The sequence below is a fragment of the Narcine bancroftii genome, chromosome 5, assembly GCF_036971445.1.
Source record: "Narcine bancroftii isolate sNarBan1 chromosome 5, sNarBan1.hap1, whole genome shotgun sequence".
NCBI lineage: Eukaryota > Metazoa > Chordata > Chondrichthyes > Torpediniformes > Narcinidae > Narcine > Narcine bancroftii.
Window position 1 is genome coordinate 167,844,136 of NC_091473.1, and position 24,186 is coordinate 167,868,321.

At 41.7% G+C, this 24,186-nt stretch overlaps 1 protein-coding gene and 1 long non-coding RNA gene across 14 annotated transcripts in view; one reads left to right on the forward strand and one right to left on the reverse strand.

Moving 5' to 3' along the window:
• Positions 1-24,186, forward strand: part of LOC138764158 (ERC protein 2) — an 871,420-nt gene that overhangs the window by 241,752 nt on the left and 605,482 nt on the right. The gene's annotated exons all lie outside the window — the stretch shown is intronic.
• Positions 1-24,186, reverse strand: part of LOC138764159 (uncharacterized) — a 46,867-nt gene that overhangs the window by 21,565 nt on the left and 1,116 nt on the right. Inside the window, exons 2-6 of one of the 8 annotated variants that reach the window (XR_011358014.1) lie at positions 17,401-17,637; positions 15,602-15,714; positions 12,507-12,632; positions 3,911-4,131; positions 890-1,383 (exon numbers count right to left, since the gene is read on the reverse strand). This is a non-coding gene — a long non-coding RNA (uncharacterized lncRNA). Of the gene's footprint in view, positions 1-742; positions 1,384-3,910; positions 4,132-12,506; positions 12,633-15,601; positions 15,715-17,400; positions 17,638-24,186 lie in introns of those variants that run through there. The other 7 variants (XR_011358011.1, XR_011358010.1, XR_011358008.1 and 4 more) reach the window with 7 other exon arrangements.

The window sequence follows — 24,186 nt, forward strand, 5'->3', positions numbered from 1 at the left end:
ATGCAGGGTAACAGACATTGGAGAGATCACCCCCTGCTGAGAAGGAGAAGCAGAGGAGACGGCCCTATGGGCAGTGACCATGGCGGCAGACCAGTGAGGGGCCCTGCTGCTGAAGAACTCACAGGCTGAGGGCTGTTGACAACTCGAGGTGAGGAACCCAGGCAGGCTGCAGGCTGCTTGTGCCTGGAGGTCAAAGAACTCATACCAGGCTGCGGGCTGCCTGAGACTGGCTCAAGGGCACCAGGTATTGGAACCGGGATTCAAGAGGGAGTCGAGGGCGGGAGGGACTCCCAAGAGTCGTCAGGCGCTGAAGGCTTCCTGATCATGTCAGAGGTTTGGATCTGATGATGATTTGGGCCTGGTCTGTGTGGCTAAAAAGGCTAGGCTAGTGCTGGAGGCGAACCCACAGACACTCAGGGATTTTGAAGGGACTCTATTTTGCTTCTCTTTCTCTTAATGGAAGCGGCAGCAGGCAATTTCTGCTAATGGCAAAACTTTATCTGGCTTACAGCAGACTAAATGCTGTTTAGTGTAATATTTTCTTCTTTGGCTTGGCTTCGCGGACGAAGATTTATGGAGGGGTAATGTCCACGTCAGCTGCAGGCTCGTTTGTGGCTGACAAGTCCGATGCGGGACAGGCAGGCACGGTTGCAGCGGTTGCAAGGGAAAATTGGTTGGTTGGGGTTGGGTGTTGGGTTTTTCCTCCTTTGTCTTTTGACAGTGAGGTAATATTACATGACAATAAAATCACATCTGTTTTATTACGTGACAATACAAAAATCTTGAAATCAAGGAAAGAAAAAGGTCAGTTAGCACCAAGCAAGGGGACCATGATAACACTGGTGTGGATTTTCTTCAGGGTCCATGATGGTTGCGGGGAAGAACCCACCTGAAAGCCTGCTAGTGCACCATTCCACACTTTTGAGCCTTCTCTCGATGGGAAGAGGAAGAAGAGAATATGTCTGGTTTGAGTTGAAGCCTTCGGTACTTTGGCTGTCTTTCCGAGGCAGTGGGGGATGTAGACGGAGTGTATGGAGCAGAGGGAAGCTTGCATAATGTTCTGCACTGCATTTACTTATCCTTTGCGCCTTCTTCCAATCTTGGACCGAACAGCTCCCATTACCCATACTGCGATGCCTCCAGCGAGCATATTACCGAAGGTGCACCATTAGAAGTTGATGAGGGACTCTGCTCTATTTCCTTGAGAAATTAGAGGTTTTGACATGCATTCTTGTGGCGTTTACGTGGTTGGTCCAGGTCAAGTCATTGGAGGTATTTACTCCCAAGAACTTGGAGCTGTCTGCTCTTTCCACTTCAGAGCCATTGATATGGCCAGGGGTGTGGCCGCTGCCCCCTCTCCTGAAGCCGGTGATCATCTTCCTACTGAAGTTGAGAGAGAAGTTATCTTAGCACCATGCCATTAGTCTTTCAATCTGCAAACCACTTGACAGAACACCAGTATAACATTATTGTTTTCTTGTCAGACAGTGTCCGCTAATTTATAATCGCAAATCCATATTGTATTGTTTTTAAGTACATTGGTTTGAAAATATTTTTACCTGCCAACATTTTGTACTTGCTGCTTCTTAATCTGATAGAGATCTTGGCTGACTGTACAATGAGAATGCTGAACTACTGGGCATAAAACACTTACTTCAAACTGCAGATATTAAAAAAAAATGCAAAGAATCTAGGCAATATTTCTACTTCAGCTAAATTCACAAGATGGGGCAATAACAACACAGAATCTCTGATCTATTCACATAATTAAAGTGTCTCATCCCTGTAAAGAATTTCATTAATTTCTTCTGTTTGCTCTTGAAAGTTTTCATCTCTGACAAAAATCTTGGTCACAAAACTGGGCCTATTACTCTATATGTGGTCGAGCCAGTGCTTTTCAGAGAGAAGATCAGCATGTCTTCCTTCCTTGTCCTCAGAATCCTATATATGGTACTTTTGTAACCAACTTCTCACTTGTTGCTTTTGCCTAACTTGCATATGTATATTTCACTTTGAGTTCCCCTTTAAAATCGCGTCTCCAGTTTATACTGCCTCTTTTCTTCCTACGAAAATGTAACTTACACATTTCTCAGCATGATGTTTCAGATTGTCAGAGTACATATATGACATCATGTACAACCCTGAGATTACTTTTTCCTGCAGAAAAAATGTTACTGCTTTCATTGATCTGGGCGGTGTGCTGTGGTGCGGCATGCAGACACAGAACACAGAAAAGACTGTAGTACAGGCCTTAATTCACTTAAACTCTGTTGTACACCAGTCGTAGTCTCGATAGCTCCATGTATGACTGGCTCAGGACGGGCCGGCTCAAGTCTATGTACAGGTCAGTGATTGACAGCCGGCCAGGTGGAGTCACCCTCCCAGGTGGTCTTCCTGCAGGTACAGAGGTCGCCCCCTGCAGTAGGCTGGTGGGCACGCGGCCCAGTGCTGTGGTTGTATCACCACAATCTGCCACCTTCACCAGTCTAACCATATCTCTTTGGAGACCATCAGTGTCCATGATGATGGAGGGAGGTCCATGGATGAATAAACTGAAGTTGTTTGCCCTTGGAGCATTGTAATGAATCCCAGGAGCTGAGATCAGCCTGATTCTTTGCACTGGTTTAGTTTATGTCATCCTTTGCATTGATCTCCAAATTAAATTCTAATTAATCAATCAACAGAACAAACCCACTCCAACCACAAATTCTCTGTACATTTTTGTTTCCAAACTTGTTAGTGTTTTGATTCTTTGATCAAAAAATTCTGTATTATTTTAAAAACTCAAATTTATCCTCATTGATTGGATTTTGATCCAACTATTTGTTGAAAATGCATTCAGGTTGAATATTTAAAATTACATGGTTCTATTCACCTTCAAGACGAAAAGTGACAGCCTTTTCAGCTGTGCAATGTTCCTGAAATTCTAGAAAGTACTTAAGCCACCATGCTAATTACATTCCACCCTCGACATTTAATGATATCTCCTGAAGCAAATGGCTACTAAGCACTGATATCGTCAATCTCAGGTAAGGAAACCTAATTCTAAATAATAGATTATTTAGTAACCCTACTCCGGTCATTTTTTAGGCCAGTAAAGAGAGCAGTAAATGATCACTCTTCATTGATTTAAAAAGGAAATAAAATGTGTAACACTCGACCTGTAATGATTACGATGACCACATAATTTTGAAAAATACTTGCAACTTTTTCACAAAAATGGCTATTTTTTCCCCCCCTTTGGATGCCATTTCATTTTTCAATTGAGTCATTTGACAGACAGCTATATCACATTGAAAGGCCGATTGGAATCCAGGACACTGCTGTTCATATTTCTGTACCTGTTTAATGGTGAGTATCAAAGTTGCAATCAACTCAATAAATGGAGGATTGTGCAGAAGCAAAAATGGAACTTGTTGGCAAAGTTAGACAAGGGGGTCTAATGTTAATCTATTAATGCAATTAATAGATTGTGGAATGCAATTAGCAGAAACTTTAAATAATTTAATTTTTTTGGTGTCAAAATTGAGCAATGAAAATATGAATACATTTACAATATTAGCTTCCCGCCTCTGCTTGGAGAAATTAACAATGGCCATTATGACGTTGAGAATTGGCATCTTGGGAATTGTTATATTAGCATGAAAATAACCGCTGACTGTTTGTCTTTTGGCGACAACTTTTGAAAGTATTTTGGAGCCAGCGATCTTTTTAATGCAACAACTTGGCATAGATTTACTGCAGTCCTTACAACAAATCAGTTGTGGAGCATTTAACTTCATGGTTAGCCCCAGGCATATGTAAACAAAAAAGCAAAATACTACAGTATAGAAATATGAAATAAAAACAAAAATGCTGGATCCTATAAGTAAATTTAGCTCGAATTATAAAGAGCATAACGACTGATTACCTTTTCAGATGGGCTATTTTCTATCGGAAATCCTTTGCAATTCCTGGTTCATAAAGACATTGTTTTGTTTATTTTACGGGCAGTTGGCTTCACAAATTTTGAGTCATTAATTATCAGATTTAATTTTTCATTTTAATGGATCATACTTGGTGTTTCATCTTGTTCGAGCACTGTAGAAATTTGGCATATCTGCAATCTTGTTAATCTTTTAACAGCCAAATCTGTCAATGGAAGAAAAAAAAACTATATTAAATTTGTTTTATGTGTAATTATTCTGAGTATCAAAGAAATAGGAACCACACATGCACCCCTTCTGTTGGCACATTTTTAAAGTAATGGTTTGAGACATTTAAGAACACATCCATAGAAGCAAGCTTGGCTCATCTACATCAGGAATGAGTTCATGATTTACAATTAAAAATAATAAAAAGGAAAAAGTTTTAAAAGTGTTCTCGAAGTAAAACCTGCCCCCTCCCCGTGCTCCCGCCCCCAAAGATTTCATGGGTTAAACAGAATTTTTCAACTGCCTGCTCTAGGGTGTACTTGAACATGATAAATTATGGAAAGCTTAGTGAAATACTTGATTTATTAGTATAAAATGCCTTTGCTTCCCTGAAGGTGGTACAAATGTCGATGGGAAACGTTATTTATTGGATGCCTTTAATGTTGACAGCATTTTTTTCATATATTTGGGTGATTTCTAAGGCTTTTGCACTCATTTTGCAATTTTATTCTATTTTGAATTTGAATTTGGGTTTTATTCACTTGAATTAGATGAAATTTGTATTTCTTAAAATAACGAATCTTTAATCCTGGTAACAATTTTACAATAATTATCAAGTGAAGTATATTGTTATCGGATATTACAAGTATAAACTGACAAAACAGCGTCCTTTGGCCCTTGATGCAAGACATGCAGCCACACAACTAGAAATAATACATATATAGATTAACAATTCATATGCTGGACAAGTATTCATTTATGCAAATAAATAAATATTGTTTCATGAATATGAAAGTCTCATATGGTTAGTGTGAGCAGTTCCTTTGGTTGTTCAGCATTCTCTCTGTCCAGGGGAAGAAGATGTTCCTCAGCCTGGTGGTGCTGGCTCTGACCTGAGCAGCTGAAAGATGCTGTGTGCAGGGTGGAAGGGGTCCTCCATGACTTTGCGCGCCTTCTTCAGAAAACAATCCCATGTCATTTTTGGGGAGGTAGACTCTAGAGATCCTCTCTGCCCTCTTATAGTCCTGTGGATTGACTTCCGATCCATTTATCTGCAGTGACTGTACCACTCTGTGATGCAGTCAACCAGGGCAATCTTGATAGAGCTCCTATAGAAAGTTGATTTAATGGTGGTCGGTAGCTTTTCCCTCTTCAGTCTTCTCAGGAAGTGTACTTGTTGTTATGCTTTCCTGACAAATGTGGAGATGTTGAGTGTCCATGATAGGTCACGAGTTAAATGAACTCCAGGGAAGTTGGAGCTCTCCACACTCTCTACCATAGAGTTGTTGATGTGTCGTAGAGGGTGGTCATCCCTGGTCCTCCTGAAGTCCATGATCGTGTCCTTCATCTTGCCCATGTTAATACTCAGGTTGTTACTTTCACACCATTTCACAAGATTTTCCATCTCTTTGTAGTTTGACTCATCAGTGTTGCTGATGAGGCCAACTTCTGTTGTGTGAACTGAAAACTTGATGACATCTTTGGAGCTGGATCTGGCGATGCAGTCATGGGTCAGTAGCGTGAACAGAGGCGGGCTGAGCACACAGCCCTGAGATGCGCCAGTGTTCAGCGTGATGGTGCTCAACGTGCTGCTACTAACACGGACAGACTGTGGTCTTTCCATTTGGAAAGTCAGAACTCAGTTACAGAGAGCGGTGTTGAGTCCAAGCAAGGACAACTTCTCCACCAGCCTCTGGGGAATGATCGTATTAAACGCTGAGCTGAGGTCAATGAGCAGCAGACTGGCGTATGAGGCATTAATCTCCAGGAGTAAAGCGACAAGGCTATTGCATCATCTGTCAAAGGAATTTCTAATACAGGTGAATTGAAATGGGTCCAGCGTCTCTGGGAGGTGCGCTGTTATATAGTCAGGATAATATGAACTATTTTGTAACTGCGTAACAGTAGTTCACCCAGTGATGAACAGGGAGGCGGAAACCATTGTTGAATCATTTAAAATGTTTCAGCAGAAGTGCAATTTAGCATTCAAAAGTTATTTTAAAAATGCAACAGCAGAGCATATGGTCAGTTATATACTTCTCTGGACAGGCGAGCGAGGCTTTGACTTATTTAATAGCTGGGAGATTATAGAGGTGGAGATAAATGATCCAGAGCAGATATTTGCAAAGTTTGCTTCTGACCTTGAACCCAGGTCTAATCATAGAATTAAACACTATGAATTTCAAGGCTTAATGCAAGAGACTGATGAGACTGTTGATAACTTCCTCACTAGACTAAAAATTGTTGCTACAAAATGCAGATTTAAGGATATAGAGGAAAGATTAGATGATCAACTAATATGGGAGAGTGCGCATCCCGAAGTGCAAAAGTCCCATAGGGAAGGATGGCTTGAAGCTGGCCGAAGCTTTAGACAAAGCCTTGAGGATGCAAATTAAATCTCTAACTATGCAGACCCACCCACAGCAAAGAGGAGGAAGGATTGATGCTATAAAGAACACAATCAGAAAAGTGCAAACCCCCCCAAGACCTGCAGGAAGTGCAGCAGAGAGCACTCTTTCGATGACCAAAACGAATGACCCGCGTACGGATCTGAATAAAGAGCTTGTGGTAAAGCAAACCACTGGGCGATGATGTTCAAGTCTGGCATGAAGAAAACAGTAATACCAGTGAAGAAAAAAGACAAGAAAAAGATCCACCACATAAAGGAAACAACAACGAGGACTCCGACACCTAGATACTGGACATAGAATCCATACACCTTCGCGAAATGTCGGGTGAGATGAAAGGTGGAAGCGAGGCATACAAGAATCCAAATACAAGAGGACAATCCAGAACAAGCCCACAATATTTAACCTAAAGATGAAGCTAGATACTGGATCACAAGGCAACATTCTTCCACTCAGTCTCTACTGTTAGATGTTCCCAGAGAACATCATAAAAAGGTATCCAAAAGGCGGTGCAATGGAAACAGCAAATGTCACATTAATGGCCTATGGTAGACCCATGATCAAGCAGCTGGGGAGAGCAAAGATCAATGGCTGCCATAAGGGAAAGAACATCCTCTGTACGTTCTACGTGGTAGATGCAGATGGACCAGCAACTCTAGCTCTGGATAGCTGCCGGGAGTTGCAGTTGATCTCTGTCAGTTATGAGATCCAGATGAAGAAAATACCAAAAGCATCAACAGAGACCCTCCATTGGAGAAATGACCTCCAGTCACAAACAAGGCTTTGAAGATTCAGTTAGATCCTTTGGAGACTTTGAATATCCCATTGCCATAGATCCAAACTGCAAACCAGTCGTCCCTGCTCTTTTTTTTTAAACTTTATTTATTCGCTCAAGATACAGGAATAAGTAACATATATAACAATAAACTAGACATGAACATTACATTATATATTTTATATAAAAAGAAAAAAAGAGAAGAACCCCCCCCCCCTCAGCCAACTCTCCTAAGGAGAGCCATGAAAAAAAATAAAGAAAAATGAAGCATACATATTAAAATCTAATCAATGTAAATCAAAATGTAAATATTCTGAATATACAATCACATGAAGAAAAAAATTATAATTATCATGCGAAACATATGTAATTTTTTCCATTCTTAAACAATATTTCATCTCATGTAGCCACCTATTAATATCAATCATATTCATATCCTTCCACGTACTAGCAATACATTTTTTCACTACAGATAATGCTAAATATACAAAAGCAAGTTGAAATTTATCTAATCCCAGACCTTTCAAAGGTTGCAAACTACCCAATAAAAATACCGTCGGGTCTAAAGGTATTTTAATCTTATACAGGCATTCTAAAAACAATTGAATTTTTTTCCAAAAAGATTGTTATTTATACATGACCACACCACGTGAAGAAACGTTCCAACCGCGTTACCACATTTAAAACACAAATCTGAGTCATAAAAACCATATTTTTTTAGTTTTTCAGGTGTTAAGTATAATTGATGTAAAAAAATTATAATTAATCATTCCATAACATGCATTTATCAGTCTAGTTACAGTATCATAACAAATATCTGACCAATCATCGTCGGAAAAAAAAATCCCTTTTCAATTTCATACTTTCTTTGACATTCAGATGTGTTTCTTGTAAAAAAGCGATACCAATTTTCATTTTCTTAATATACGCCAAAATACGTTTACACTTAATCGGACTGTTTAAACCTCGAACATTAAAAGTAGCAAACTTCAACTTTGACATACCTACTAATATAACTAAGAACTAATAATATCAATATATAAAAACTCAGATCAACGTAAATAGGCCCTCCAATAGGAGAAAAAAGAAACCACAAATTAAAGTCTAAAAAAAAATGAAAATTAAAAAAAAAATAAAAAGAAAGAAAAAAAACTACCAAAAGGTAGTAATCCCTAAACAAAACTTGGGTGTGGATCACCCACCTGTGGCTAATGACTAATAGAACATAGAGCAAATCTCTCCTTCCCCAGCCAAACAGACTAACAACAAGATATCATAATGACATAAAAAGAAAGTAAAAATAAAAAGGTTCTTCTATTTATCCAAGAGATTCTAGACTCGGTAACTGCATTTCAAGAGAAGTTGGACTCTTTCCATTCCCATTTCTTCCATTTCTACCATTTCTTCCATTTCCAGAGCAACCAGATTTTTCTTTAGGAGACAATGGTGGACTATGACTTTGTCCTCTTATATCTGGCAACGAATCAGCAAAAATCATTGTCTCACGCTCATTCTCAAAAAACTGAGATTGAAAGTCTCCACAGAACACCTTCAACACTGCCGGATAGCGAAACGTAGATTTATGGCCTTTACGCCACAAAACTTCTTTAACTGGATTAAATGGGCACCGACGCTGAATAACCTCTTGACTCAAATTGGGGTAGAAAAAATCTCTACTATTCTGAATCATTAATAGAGCTTGTCGTTGTCTTGCATTTTAAGTATCATTTCTCTGTCGAAATAATTCAAGCATCGAATTATCACGGGTCTCGGTGACTGACCAGGTAGAGATCTTCTTCTTAAGGCTCTATGAGCTCTTTCCAATACCAAGCCTCCAGAGAAAAATTCCTGCCCCAGTATTTGTGGAATCCATTCGGTGAAAAAACAAAGAGGGTCTTGTTCTTCCATACCTTCTGGCAAACCAACAATCTTCACATTATTCCTTCTACTTTGATTCTCCAAATAGTCTACTTTCCTCTCTAACTCCTTCTCATGTTCTCGCAATTCTTTAACGAATCTTTCCACCTCCAGCACTTTTTCTGTATTAGAAGCCACTTGTTGATATTTCAAAAAAGCAGCCTTAAAATCCTCACAAAATGTTTCCACGTATTTTAACTGTATCCAGTTCCAAACTGAGCCTCTGAGACATTTCATTTAGCATAGGCTGAACGATAAGGCTTAGCTGTTTACATTGTAAACTAAAGAACTAAAGGACATGGAAAGGATGCAAGTCATTAAAAGCCCAGCCCTGCTTTCTCTTGAGTAGTGGCAGAACTAGGTAACTGCAGCTCCTGCTGCATCTCAACCACAGGCAGTTTTTCCAGCAGTGGAGTCTTCTTCTTGCCTGCCCCCTCCATTAAAATCGGCAGGCTGCCAGAATCAGGATCCACATCGGGGGCACACGCCGATTCCTTCTGAGAATGGGTAATTCCAGCGATGTCCTTCTCCTGGTGAGTAGTAGTCATTTTATCAGCTCCCACAGGCAATCTCTGTTGTTTAGGCTTGAAAGAAAGCAAACTTGAAACTGCAACAGGTTGCCTAAGCCCTAAATCTTCAACACTCCGAAAATGTAGTTTCTTCTGCACTTGAGGTTTATTCTTTTTACCATTAATAGCCATAACAATTCCCTGATACTTTAAACTAAGTTTTAAAAAAATTAAACCTGAAAACAAAGAGTTAAAAACGGGTTCTTCAAAGTTTGGCCAGAGAGGACGAGATTACACGTCTAGACTCTACGCCATCTTGCCACGCCCTGTCGTCCCTGCTCCAAGGAAATTACCACAGGAGCTTAAGAAGAAGCTGGAGCAAGAACTAAAGGACATGGAAAGGATGCAAGTCATTGCCAAAGTGACTGAGCCAACTGACTGGATAAATGATGTATTCCATCACCAGACATTCAAAGCGCATAATGGTGGAGGTTATTGCCACAGGTCCGAAGTCTTTGAGGTCTATTATTGTCGCCCTCTTGGGAACCGGGATTATGGTTTAAAAATTATGGTTTTCCTTCCAAAAGCTGTTGATCATGCTTTCAATTATATTGTATGTAGAATATTTAGAGATGTCGTTTTTTAAAAATCTTTTATTATTTGCTTTACAAAAGTTGTACATGCATGTTGTGTATGATTGAACAAATTTTATGCTATTCACATAACAACAAAAAATAGATAAGAACAGGGTTAGGCCATACCACCCTAAGCCACCCTATAATATGAGTGATCTAATTTTGACCTTGACTCAGGTTTCATATTTCTCCTATGTTTCTTGACTTTGCATATACTTTGCCTAAACTTCTATAGCTTGCTCCAAAGATTCAGAATTTTCAGGAAAATCCAATATCCAGAGACTGTGCCCCTCTCTAGATTCTCTCATCACAGGAAATATCCTTTCAGCATCTATCCTGTCAAACCCACTTTGGATTATAAAACATCGAACAATGTGTTGAACAAAATACCATTTGTATTCAAACATTGCTGCTTACATATGATAAAGATCTCTGCATCTCCCCTTAAACACCACTATTGTGTATTGTGTATGTTTTAAATAAGATCATCTCTTACTTTTAATTCAAAAGATCTTGAGCTCAGTTTGCTTAAACTTTTGGCATTGGATTGATTCCTGGTTGGAAGGGTTATCTTGTTAACCTTTCCTTCACTGCCTGCAAGGCGTATGTCTTTCCTTAAATAAGAGGGCCAAAATTCTACCCAATCCTCTGGTTATGAAATTATCAAAGCTCTCCTGGGGCAAGCTATTCCTCCCACTGGGCTGTATCCATCTTACAGTAAAGCCTAAAATGCATATATCTTCCAAATTGTTTGGAACTTTGGGTATGAAATCTAACAGGGAATCATTGCTAATGTTCATTCTACCAAAATGAACAACCTTCATTTCTTAGTGACACATTCCACCTCTCACACACTTAATCTGCCTACATCTCATTAGTACCATGTCCTCCCCATAACTAATTTTCCTATCTATTTTGTATAGCCACAAAGTTGTATACATTTTTTTGAGATGGGATTTGATGCAGCTACAGTATTTAGTGCATTGGGGCTGAACAACAAAGTCTCTGATCAAACTAAGGGATCTGAGATTCTGTTCATCTCTCTGAACTTGATCCTTGACTTCCTCATCGGCAGACCCCAATCAATGCGGCTTTCAACATCACTGACCATCTGCACGGGCACCTCAAAGCCACGTGCTTAGACCCCTGCTCTGTCCTTTCTACACCTATGATTGCATAGCCATGTTCATCTCCAGCTCCAATCCCCAAATTTGCTGATGACTTCACCAATGTTGGTCGAGTAACAGAAATGATGAGTCAGAATGCAGGTTGGAGATGGGGAATCTGGTGCCAGAACAACAATCTTGCTCTCAATGCCACCAAGACCAAGGAGCTTGCTATGGGTTTTTAGGAAGGGAAGGCTGAGGAACTGAGACTTTTGGGTTTGGTTGGAAAACAAATGGCAGTGCTGCCAAACCAGCTGATACAGACCCAGGGGAGCGGAGACACTGCGCTGCTTTGAAGGTTCAACCGCCCAATCCAAATGCCTATGGTTTTGTAGAGGTGCTAAATGGCCTGTTGGAGGAACTAAAATTCTGCAACCAAGATTGTGGAGTCTTTGCTCAGCAATGGTCACGAAAGGGTGCAGACTCAGGGGAGCAGTGGACCAGTGTAGGGCACCAGAAACATGGAGAACAACCCTTCCTTCACTTAGGAGAAGCAAAGGAAATCATCAGACAGGATGGCGACCATGGCGGGGAACTACTGAGGAGCTCAGCAGCTGAGGGACCCACACAGGCTGCAGGTGACTTGGAGTCGTGGGACCCACATGCTGTGGGCAGCTGGATACTACTGGCTCATGAGAACCAGAGTCAAGATTCCAGAAGGTTCAAGGGTTAAAAGGGCCTGGGGCACTGAAGGCTTCCTGATCACGTCAGAGGTTTGGATCTCAAGCTCCAGTTACCGATGAGTCTGCAGCTGCGGGTGTACTGGAGATGAATCCACACACACTCAGTGTCTGTGAAGGGCCTCCCTGTTGCTACTCTTTCTCTCTCAACGTAACGGGCTCCGGGTGACACAAATGGCAACTCTTTGTCTGCCTGCAGCAGGCAGTAGACAGTTTTGTATAATATTACAAGTTCTGTACGATTATTTGACAATAAAGGAATATTGAATCTTGAGCCATGTACCTGTCTACATTGATGGGATGGAGGTGGAGAGGATTCAAGTTCCTGGGAGTCAACATTTCAGAGGATCTCTTCTGCAGCCAATACGTCAAGGCAACCATGGAGAAGGCACAACAATGGCTCTGCTTTCTGAAAAGTTTGAGGAAATTTGTCATGTGGTCAAATATTCTATCAAACTTCTACAGGTGTGCAATGGAAAAAATACTGGCTGGTTGCATCACAGCCTGGTTTGGTAACTCAAATGCCCAGGAATGGAGAAAGTAGCAAACCTAGCCAAGTCCGTCATGGTCTCTAGCTTCCCATCCATTGAAGACATCTATGTGAGACGCTGCGTCAAGAAGGCAGCCAATATCAGAATGGACCCCATCACCCTGGTCACAACCTCTTCTCACTGCTCCCTTCGGGTAGAAGGTACAGAAGCCTATAGTCCAGGACCTTGAGGTTAAAGGACAGCTTTTTTTTCAAATGGCTCTTGAACACCACCTCCCTCTCCCCACTCCAGCACCACAAAAAAGACTTGTCTGCTCCAATGAAACATAATTTTTTTATGGCATGAGCTGTAACAGTGAATATTTATTATCAATTATCTTTTGTACTATCTCTTTCCATACTGGGATAATTTATGACTTTTTTTCCCACAAAAATACCTGTTAGGTTGCATTAAATAATATTTTTGGTATATGTGCATTGAGCTTATGGGAATTACAATAAACTTATTTTCAATATTATCGTTATTTTTTTATTATTATTTACCATCTTTGGCTTGGCTTCACGGATGAAGATTTATGGAGGGGTAATGTCCACGTCAGCTGCAGGCTCGTTTGTGGCTGACAAGTCTGATGCGGGACAGGCAGACACGGTTGCAGCGGTTGCAAGGGAAAATTGGTTGGTTGAGGTTGGGTGTTGGGTTTTTCCTCCTTTGTCTTTTGTCAGTGAGGTGGGCTCTGCGGTCTTCTTCAAAGGAGGTTGATGCCCGCCGAACTGTGAGGCGCCAAGATGCATGGTTTGAGGTGATATCAGCCCACTGGCAGTGGTCAATATGGCAGGCACCAAGAGCTTTCTTTAGGCAGTCCTTGTACCTCTTCTTTGGTGCACCTCTGTCTCGGTGGCCAGTGGAGAGCTCGCCATATAACACGATCTTGGGAAGGCGATGGTCCTCCATTCTGGAGACGTGAACTACCCAGCGCAATTTGATCTTCAGTAGCATGGATTCGACGCTGTCGGCCTCTGCCATCTCAAGTACTTCGATGTTGGAGATGAAGTCGCTCCAATGAATGTTGAGGATGGAGCGGAGACAACGCTGGTGGAAGCGTTCTAGGAACCGTAGGTGATGCCGGTAAAGGACCCATGATTCGGAGCCGAACAGGAGTGTGGGTATGACAACGGCTCTGTATACGCTAATCTTTGTGAGGTTTTTCAGTTGGTTGTTTTTCCAGACTCTTTTGTGTAGTCTTCCAAAGGCGCTATTTGCCTTGGCGAGTCTGTTGTCTATCTCGTTGTCGATCCTTGCATCCGATGAAATTGTGCAGCCGAGATAGGTAAACTGGTTGACCGTTTTGATTTTTGTGTGCCCGATGGAGATGTGGGGGGGGGGGGGGGGGCTGGTAGTCATGGAGGGGAGCTGGCTGATGGAGGACCTCAGTTTTCTTCATTTATTATTTACCATAATATTATACAAAATAACTTGGGTCCTGTTGGTACAAAAATTTGTGACATTGCATTTCTATTGATAACCAGACCATGAGTTGTGGCCTTAACTTTTTAAATTCTGCCCCTATTTATAGATTAATGTTTATCATTTTATGCGATCATAGCTATTTAAAGTTCTAAGCTTCATAGTGGATTATAGTGAGCACAAAGATGACTTTGACTAAACTTCACTTAAATAAGTTTCTTTTACAAAAAGTAGGAAAAAATTGTCCTTCCCATCAACTGAGGGGAAATGAAAGTTGAAATGCTGAGAAACATATTGTCTAAAACATCGAAATGTTTGGCAGCCTTGAACAGCTTTTTCTCACAAGTTACCAGAGGGAGTGCTTCTCTGATGTTAGCTAATTTTATCAGGGACTGGAAATGAGAGCATGAGTACAGCTTGTCAGTTTTCTGGACAGTTCTGTAAAACCGTGCCAGAACTAATGCACCAGTGCCACATTCACATTTCTATCCCAAATCCCTTGATTCCCCTCAGGGTCTAAAATAATCATTTTAATCTTGATATGTTCAACAGCTTCTTCTGTATCCATAATCTGGCAATTTATACAATTCTAAAGGTTAAAATTCCTCCAGATGTAATTTCTCAGTGCCAAATGGTCAACCTCATATCTCAAAACCAAGACCCCTGATGCTGTACCTTTTAACCAGAGGAAACACCTTCTTGATATTCAACCAAGAATTTTATATTTTCTAAAATATCCCCGACATATTCCAATGAATAGAGTCACATTCTGAACAGTCATTCCTCATTAAAATGGTTCTTGTGCTTCAGAAATCAAGCTAGTAATTAAAGCTTGGATTGATGCAAACTTAAAGCTTGCAAATCCTCCTTCAGTAAAATTGATAAATTCCAAGGATCTAACAGTGACTTGGAAAATCCAGTTATGATGTTCACTTAACTTCATGAATGAGAGGTTTATTTTCTGATGGAATTCAAAATCTTTGCATAATACCCACCATCTAGGTCAGACATTTTAAGATGACATCCAGATCTGTTAATTTTGTTGGCAATCTCAGTTAAGTACTTCAGCTCAATTTCCAACAACGTTGTAAGGTTGAAAGGGGTTTTAGTGGTGTGTGGAAGTATGTGGACTTTGAAGCTTAGACCCCAGGTAGGATTGTGCAGTTCATAATACATATTTCAGATTGTGTTTTTTTTTTTCCCCATTAAGAATGCTTTTAGCTATTCGAGTGCCAGGAAGAAAGTCTTCAAAATGGTGTTGCGTCGTGAGACTCCTAAACGTTGATTCTGTTTTGGTTGATCATTAAGGTTTATATTGTCCTCACATTTTCTTATTGTAATGCTTTTGATATGGAAGGTGAAATTTTATTTTATTCCTTGTGGAGTTAGGGCTGCAGAAAACTGCTCAGTTACGTTCACTCACGTTTGCTCATTTTAGCCTTGAGTGAAGTTGGCAAGAAGTCTGGATATAAGCTGTAGAATCAACCTGGGTGTTCTTTGTCGGTAGTTGAAGGCTTCATACAGCATGCTTGTCTGCTAATCGATAATCACAACATTAATGCAACCTGAGCCCATGTATAATATTTTATAGCAATTGAAATATATGAATAAAAGAATGAGATGTAAGTTACTCAAATAGAACAGTAAATGTTGAACATACTTAGCAGCTTAGGAAGCACATGTGACCAAAGCAACAGGGCCTGCAAGTCCAGAATTCTACCTGAAACCTGGGGTCTGTTTTTCTTTCCACAGATGCTGCCCGACTTGCATGAAAATGCACTTCATTGTGCTGCTGTTATGAATGCTGCTAAATGTAGGAATTAGTTCAAGAAATATAATGGTTGGATTCTACAATTTGCTCATATTTTCTTGAGAAGTGGATAAAGTACTCAAGTGGTTAATTAGCATCAAATAGAATGTGTTCAATCAGTCTGAACTGAACACTTTTTAAATCTTTGGGGGAAAAAACCCAACAAGTTGTTTGCAGTCATTATAATTTTGTGGAATGATCTCGTATTTTGTTTGGTGAATGTGCACAAAATCATATTGATGCTTTTTTTTAAAGCACTTAAGAACTTGTCTGATTCCTTTGCCGATGTGGAGAACGACATCTCTATTTGCAAACTTGTTAAAAGTTTAGATCTTGTGCACTTTGAAGAAGGAACAGCAGATTTTTAACTTTAGATGTTTAAAATGAATTCTTTTAACAAGACTTTAATTGTACACAAAGTGGAGGCATTTTCCAATGCAAGTCGACTGTGTGGGACTGCTTTGCCATGCTGGGTCATGGCAGGGATTTATTTCTGTTGCCCAAGGCTTTAAGAGAATGAAGCGAGACCGATGTGTATGTGTTTGTTGACATGTGCTAACAATTTTACCATTTTCTTTTGCTTCAGGGAAAAATTAAATCAGAGGTACCCTCATTGACATGAAAGCTATAGTTGTGTGAGATACATGTCATCCAGGACTGCCCCAAAAGAGAAATGAACTATCACAGTCTATTATAAAGTCAGTCAAAGAATTCCATTGATAGTTGTGTTATGAAGAGAATGGCTCTGTTTGTCGATTGAAAGCTGACACAGTATCATTACCTGATCATTTTTAGTGAAGCAATCGAACAATTTTAGATCACAGGTTTTTTGAAAACAGAAGAAAATTATTGTTTTTTTTTCAATAATAAGTTTAGGAAATCTCATCTTGGCAGGAAAGGCATCTTTTTGACTAATTTACTCGGAACTATGTTTTGAGTTCAATAAAGCAGTAAAATTTCAATTAGTTTTTCATTGATCTGAGTGCAAGAGACCAATCCAGTTTTTATTTCAGAATGTGGACTTTTAAAATGATGGGGCGGAAACTTCTGAATATGATTGGAAAGTTTTGTCAAGTTGCTTCAAAAGGTCCCTGGAAATCAAAAGCCTGTTCTGACTTTTTTTCATTTCCATTAATGTCATGGTACAGGAAAATTGCTATCTTATTGATCCACTCATTACTTGGAAATTCCATTCTATTTCAGGATATGACATCACTCATCATATTAATTTTGCCCTATCTTTCCAACATTCTTTCATAAGATCCATAATTGTTGAGGGACCTTTAGGTCTTTTTCTAATAAAAAAAAATCAAGTTAAAAATACAAGCCAAAGCTAGAATCTGCATTTGATGTTCGGGATAAAAATACTGGAATGGTTGCATTGCTAGATCAAATATGAGATCAGCAGATACCTATATTTTATGCTCTTGCTGGTGATAAATTTTTCTGTGAAATTATTGGGCTGGATTTCACTCAGTCAGGCTGGCATCTTGGATTTATACCCCGCTCCCAACATCTCTATTATCCTAATGGCTGAATATACTTTTATGGCTCCACTGGTCCCTTTATGTCGAAACCTCCTTATCTCCATCTTAATCTGGGGTACTCCACGAATGGTGTCAAAGGCTTGCCTCCTGTCTCCTTGCCTCCTGTTAATTAAAGACCTTTAAACAATTGAAATATATTTATGATACAATATTCTAAAGTATATTTTTTAAACACAATTGGCATGTTATTTTAAACCATTATATTATCAAAAGGGAAAAAAAAATCATACCACTCCCAATTTGCCTTTACTGTCCAATTCAGCAAGTCCATTCAAAAGAAGGGTGTGTGCTAGATACACAAACACCAAAAGTTAATGCACGGAATAGAAAGTGCATCTATCAATTCAGCTGTGTGTTACTGAGCTTCACTGTGGAGGGTAGCAGCAAAATGTGAGACTCAGTGCCTCAGTGTTGGATCTGCAGTGAGTTCTGTATTTGTGCACTCCAGTCCTCTGGCAGGGACAATAGAAGTAGTTGATCTATTCATTGATTCTCATTATTCTGTCTCGAACTGCCAGCTAAAGAGGACCACACTCCAGACATCTATCCTCACATTTTGGGTTTTACTTGATATAGAAGAAGTTCATTCCCTTTGGGGTCAAGTTTCATGCAATATGAATACTTCTCTGCACTGTATTGTGCAATCTATTGGGCAGGGGGAATGAGATACTGCAGCAGGTTTTTATTGGTTCATGTCCAATGTATTTCCTTTGTAGATGGTCTGGAATTCATCTGGTTTAGGCACTTTGTGGCCATTTGAAGGAATTCCAAACCTCCACATTTTTCTCCAATGTATCTGTTCCTGAAAAATGGATAACAAGTACCTGGACTGCATGTGAGCATGTTGTACTAAAAAGCGGCTTTTAGCAGCCAGAGGTCCTAGGAACATGTCTCAAGTTCAATGAAGATGGGGTCCACATAGTTTCAAGCATCAGAAACCAGAAGAGCTGATGGCTTCTTCAGGCCTCCAACAGTGGTGATGTCATTCTTCAGACTGTTCAGTTCACTTCCTGTGATGCCAACGAATGACTGAGAGCTCACGATGCAGCAGAGGTTATGGGACAAGACTATTTCCTAGCTAAGATTTTGAGGTCACATCTGGAGTACTGCATGCATTTTTGGCCTCCTTACTTGTGGAAGGATGTACTGGATTTGGAGTTGGTATAGAGAAGGATCACTAGATTGATTCCAGCGTTGAGGGGGATTAGACTAAGAGGAGAGATCGAGTGGTCTGGGCCTGTACTTGTTGGAATTTAGAAGAATGAGAGGAAATCTATAAAATTCAGCTCGAGGTAGGTAAGTTGTCTCCATTGGTGGGGGAGACTCAAACTAGAGCTCACATTCAGGGTAGTAGATATAGAATGGAGTTGAGGAGGAACTGTTTTTCCCCAGAGGATGGTGAATCTGTGGAACTTGTTGCCCATTGAAGCAGCGGAGTCTACTGCTGCATGAATAGGTTGGATAGATTTTTACATAGTAGGGGAATTAAGAAATATGGGGGGAAATCAGGTAGGTGGAGATGAGTCTATCATCAGGTCAGCCATGATGTCATTGAATGGCAGCACGAGTTCGATGAGCCAGATGGTCTACACATGCTCCTATTTCTTATGTTCTTAAGACATGCTACTACCCAAGTAGTTCTTGTGAAGTTACAACACCAATGACCATTTGACAATGAGGAGCATTACCCAGGTATGTGAGGCTTCAGGTCTCAATACAACTATGGTCGAAATATGCACATTGGCTAAATTCCAGAGGGGATGTGAGAATTCAAAGCATCATTTGATTAAATGTAACATCGAGTAGCCTTGATGAAAGTGTCTGGAGTCATCCCTTATACAAAGGAATGTGGTAGTGACTGTGAAAATCAATGTTATCATGTCCATGATATAATTGCAGAGGCATCTCAGTGTGCCAGGCTCTGAACTCTCAGAAAATGTTCTTCACACTGTGTCTCAGTACATTATGGTCAAGACAAATTACAGATGGAGTGTAAGAGAACATATGCAGAGAACGCTCCCGTCGGAGAGCAGCAGCAGCCGTCGAAGATCCACATCACTCAGCACACTGTTCCCTGCTACCATCAGGAAAGAGGTACAGGAGGCGCAAGACTCGCACCATCAGATTCAGGAACAGTTGCTACCCCCTCCACCATCAGACTCCTCAACCACAAACTCAATCACGGACTTACTTTTGCACTTTATTGATTTTTTTTCTCTCTGTATTGCACTTTGTTTACATTTCTTTATATTTACATAGATACTTGAGTCACTATTTTCTTGAGCTACCAATGTGGTAATTCTGCCTCACCCGTAGAAGAAAAAGAATCTCAGGGTTGTAATGTAATTTTAAAAAACTTTTTCAATATTTTTATTGAAATTGAAATTTCTCATTAAAAAATACAGAGTACATATTAAAAGTAAAAAAATAATACATTACACTTAGATCATACCATTTCATCCAAGGTACCCGCATTCTCAATTAAGCAAATTACATTATAGCAATATTTTATTATAAAAATAAAATATAAGCCCACTATGAAAAATGAAGCTGTTTGGCAAAGAGATTTAAAAAAATTCCTTTTCAAAGTAATAAATTACCTTATTAGTCATCACCTCTGCATTAAGACCAAATCAAAGATTTTGAACGTATTTCAAAAAGGGTCCCCACAGTGTTTGAAAATTTAAACCAAAATCTTAAATTGAGGATCTCATCTTCTCTAAATTTAAACATGACTTAACTTCACGTAGCCATTGAGCATGAGAAGGTGAAGCAACGTCCTTCCATTTGAGAAACACTGCCCGCCTAGCCATAAGAGATATAAAGGCTAATAGATGCATATCAGATGCCATTAAAGTTATGCCACTCTCTCCAGCAATACTAAACAAGGGAGTTAAAGGATTAAAGTTAACTTTAAAAAGTACAGAAAATGTTTAAAATACTTCATTTCAGTACTTCCCAAGACTCTGGCATGTCTAAAACATATGAATTAGTGAAGCATCTCCATTGTTGCATCTATCACAAAGAGGAGATACATCCATAGGATAGTTTGACTTTGGACATGTGGGGCCTATGGACTATTTTAAATTGTAGGAGGGAGTGACGAGCACATAGAGATGAGGTATTAATCAATTTAAAAATTACATTCCAAATTTCTTCAGAAATTAAAAGTTGTAGGTCCTGTACCCAGGCTTTTTAAAAATTCTATCTAAATGAGCTCTCTTATTTCCAACAACATGTCATAAATATTAGATACTGAACCATTATAAAAAGGTTGTAAATTAAAAATTACATCTATTAATTTCTTATGAGTGCTCTTAGAAAATATATAAACTCTGACAAGAAATTTCGAATCTGAAGAGGAAAGTAAAATTCACGCCAATGGCTGAAATGATGACTGGACATCTACATGTTAGCAGTGGGTGTCATGCAGCAGGTGACTTGCTTCTTGACTTACCCCATCCTTTCCAGTTCTGGAGTAATAAAATATTCTCAACTTTCCTGGATGACCTTATCTTCAGCAACATTCGAGAAGCACTGCATTGTTGTGACTGTGACTAAACCACTGGAGTCTGAAGTAAAAGGTTGTGGTGGCGTTCTCTCTCATGGCGAACCGGCCCCGCGTGTAATGCCACATGGCGGGGCAGCCATGGGAAGATGGTGCCATCAGGGTTTCTCCTTGCCTCAAGTCTCCTGCCCAGCATGCACCTGGAGCAGCAATTATGACATCACCACGCACAGAGTGACTGAGCTCACGCTGCCCTTAAAGGGGCATGCACTGAATTTGAATAAAACAGTCGTTAATGACATTCAACATGGTGGCTGTGTCTTTCTTGGCTGTGGCCAGCTCCACATTGGTGATTCCAATGAGCCCAGATGCCTCTCTGGTCTCAAGAACATGGATCCGGCCGAGATCAATGCCCTTGCCTTCAAACTGCCCCCTTCTGGACCCATTGCACGTGTACATGGTTTGCACAGGCGAAGGTGCAGTTTCGACTGAGGAACATTTCAGCTGTACAATGTTCTACCACGTCATGAGCATGCTGGATGAAGAAACGGCAGCCAGGGACCCATTGCACGTGTACGTGGTTTGCGCAGGCGAAGGTGCAGTTTCGACTGAGGAACATTTCAGCTGTACAATGTTCTACCACGTCATGAGCATGCTGGATGAAGAAATGGCAGTCAGGGTGGACGATCTAATACACAACCCACCAGCCGAGGGTAAATATCCAGCTCTCAAGAACCTGCTCCTTGGCACTTTCGGACTCGTCCCTCAGCAGTGCGCCTCCAGGCTCCTGCACCTGGAAGGGCTTTGGGACTGCACACCATTGGCCCTCATGGACCAGATGCTGGCACTGGCGGAGGATCACAAACCTTGTTTCCTATTCCATCAGGTCTTCTTCAAGCAGATGCCCGAGGACATCCAACTGCCCCTGGCGGATGAGGACTTCATGGATCCACGCTGAGTCGCAGACCGAGCGGACACCCTCTAACGCACCATGAGGGAGAATGAAGCAGCCATCAGTCAGGTTGCATGACCAAGAGCCAGCTGGCTGCAACACTCCCCCAAGCACAAGACGGAGGAGCACCAGTCCAACTGGTGCTTTTACCATCAGTGTTGGGGAGCGCAAGCTCATAAGTGCCAACAACTGTGTAACTACCAGGGAAACGACCCAGCCAGCCGCCGTTGATGGCTGTGACGGCTGGTCATGTGAACAGCCTCCTTCACGTTACCAACAAGTCCACTGTCCGGCATTTCCTGGTGTAGACAGGAGTGGAGCTGAGCGTCTTGCCCCCCACCACCCTCGATAGGTGGGACCCTATCTTGTGGTCCCACCTTGAGGTTCCACCATCAAAATCCTTGGTACCCGCAGGGCACAGATCCAGATCGGGAAAGAGAAATTCCGCTGGAAGTTTGTGTTAGCCTCAGGGGGTACTTGTGTTATTGGGGGCCAACCTTCTGAGGGCACGTGGCCTGTTGGTCGACATGAAGGGCAAGAGGCTGGTCAATGCTCACACTTTCCATTTGGTGCCCCTGGACGCCTCCAAGCCCAAATTCGCCACCATCGCCACTTCCAGGGACGAGTATTCGAGCATATTCCATGAGTTCTCTGCCATCCTACAACCACGATTCAACACCACATTACCCCAGCACGGTGTATACCACCATATCTCCACGCAAAGCCCCCCCATTGCACGCCAAGTACAGATGACTTCCGCCTGAGAAGCTGAAGCTGGCAAAGGAGGGGTTTTCCCAAATGCAGGAGTTGGGGATCATCTGTTGCTTGAAGAGAGCCTGGGCATTCCCCCTCCTAATGGTCCACAAATCCTCTGGGGGATGGAGATCCTGTGGGGATTACCGGCATTTGAACAATACGACCATACCGAACAAGTACCCAGTTCCCCACATTCAAGACTTCTCGGCCAATCTCCACGGCACGCAAGTCTTCTCCAAGGTCGATCTGGTGCGGGGCTATCATCAGATCCCAGTCCACACCAAGGACATCGGCAAGATGGTGATCATCACCCCCTTTGGCCTCTTTGAATTCCTGTGTATGTCCTTCGGGCTCAAGAACATGGCCCAGACTTTTCAGCACCTCATGGACGCAGTGGGTAGGGACTTAGACTTTGTTTATTTATCTGGACCATATCCTTTATCCTTAGCCGCAACTGTGAAGAGCACAAGGCCAACCTCCTTACCCTCTTTGCCCAACTGGTGGAGTTCAGCCTCATGGTCAACGTGGCCAAATGCCAGTTCGGCAAGCAGACACTGCAGTTCCTGGGGCACACCATCTCGGCAGCAGGTGCTCCCCCAGCGGTTCCCCAAGCCAACCAGCCTCAAGGGCCTGCAAGAGTTCGTGGGGATGGTGAATTTTTATCATCGATTCATCCCTGGCACTGACCACACCATGTGACTGCTGTTCGCTTTGATCGCCACTAAGGAGAAAGTCCTGACCTGGTCGGGAGGGGGCAGAGACTGCTTTTGCTGCAACAAAGGAGGCCCTCGCCAACGCAACTCTATTGATGCACCCACACCCGGAGGCACACACAGTGCTCTTGGTGGATGCCTCAGCCACGGCCGTAGGGGGCATACTCGAGCAATGGCTCAACAGACAGTGGCGCCCACTGGCCTTCTTTAGCAAACAGCTGGGCCTGCCGGAGCTCAAGTACAGCGCTTTCATCCGGGAGCTCCTGGCTCTGTACCTGGCCATCCGGCACTTGCGATACTTTCTGGAGGACAGGCCCTTCATGGTGTTTCTGGACCACAAGCCCCTCACACAGGCACTCGCGATGGCCAAAGATCCGTGGTCAGCTCACCAGCAACGCCACCTCTCCTATGTGTCGAATTTCACCTCCGACATCCGGCACTGGGCAGGCAAAGACAATGTCATGGCGGATGCTCTCTCTCATCCAGCGATCAATGCTCTCTCCCCCGGCCTTAACTACACACAATTGGCACAGTCCCAGAAGCAGGATACAGAAATGCAGGCTCTCCGGACCGCCATCTCTGGCCTCCATCTCCAGGATATTAAGTTGCCCAACAGCCTGGACATACTGCTCTGCGACGTCTCCACTGGCTCGCCGCGCCCGGTAGTCCCACCGCAGTGGAAGTAGAGGGTTTTCAACTTAGTCTACGACCTAGCCCACCCC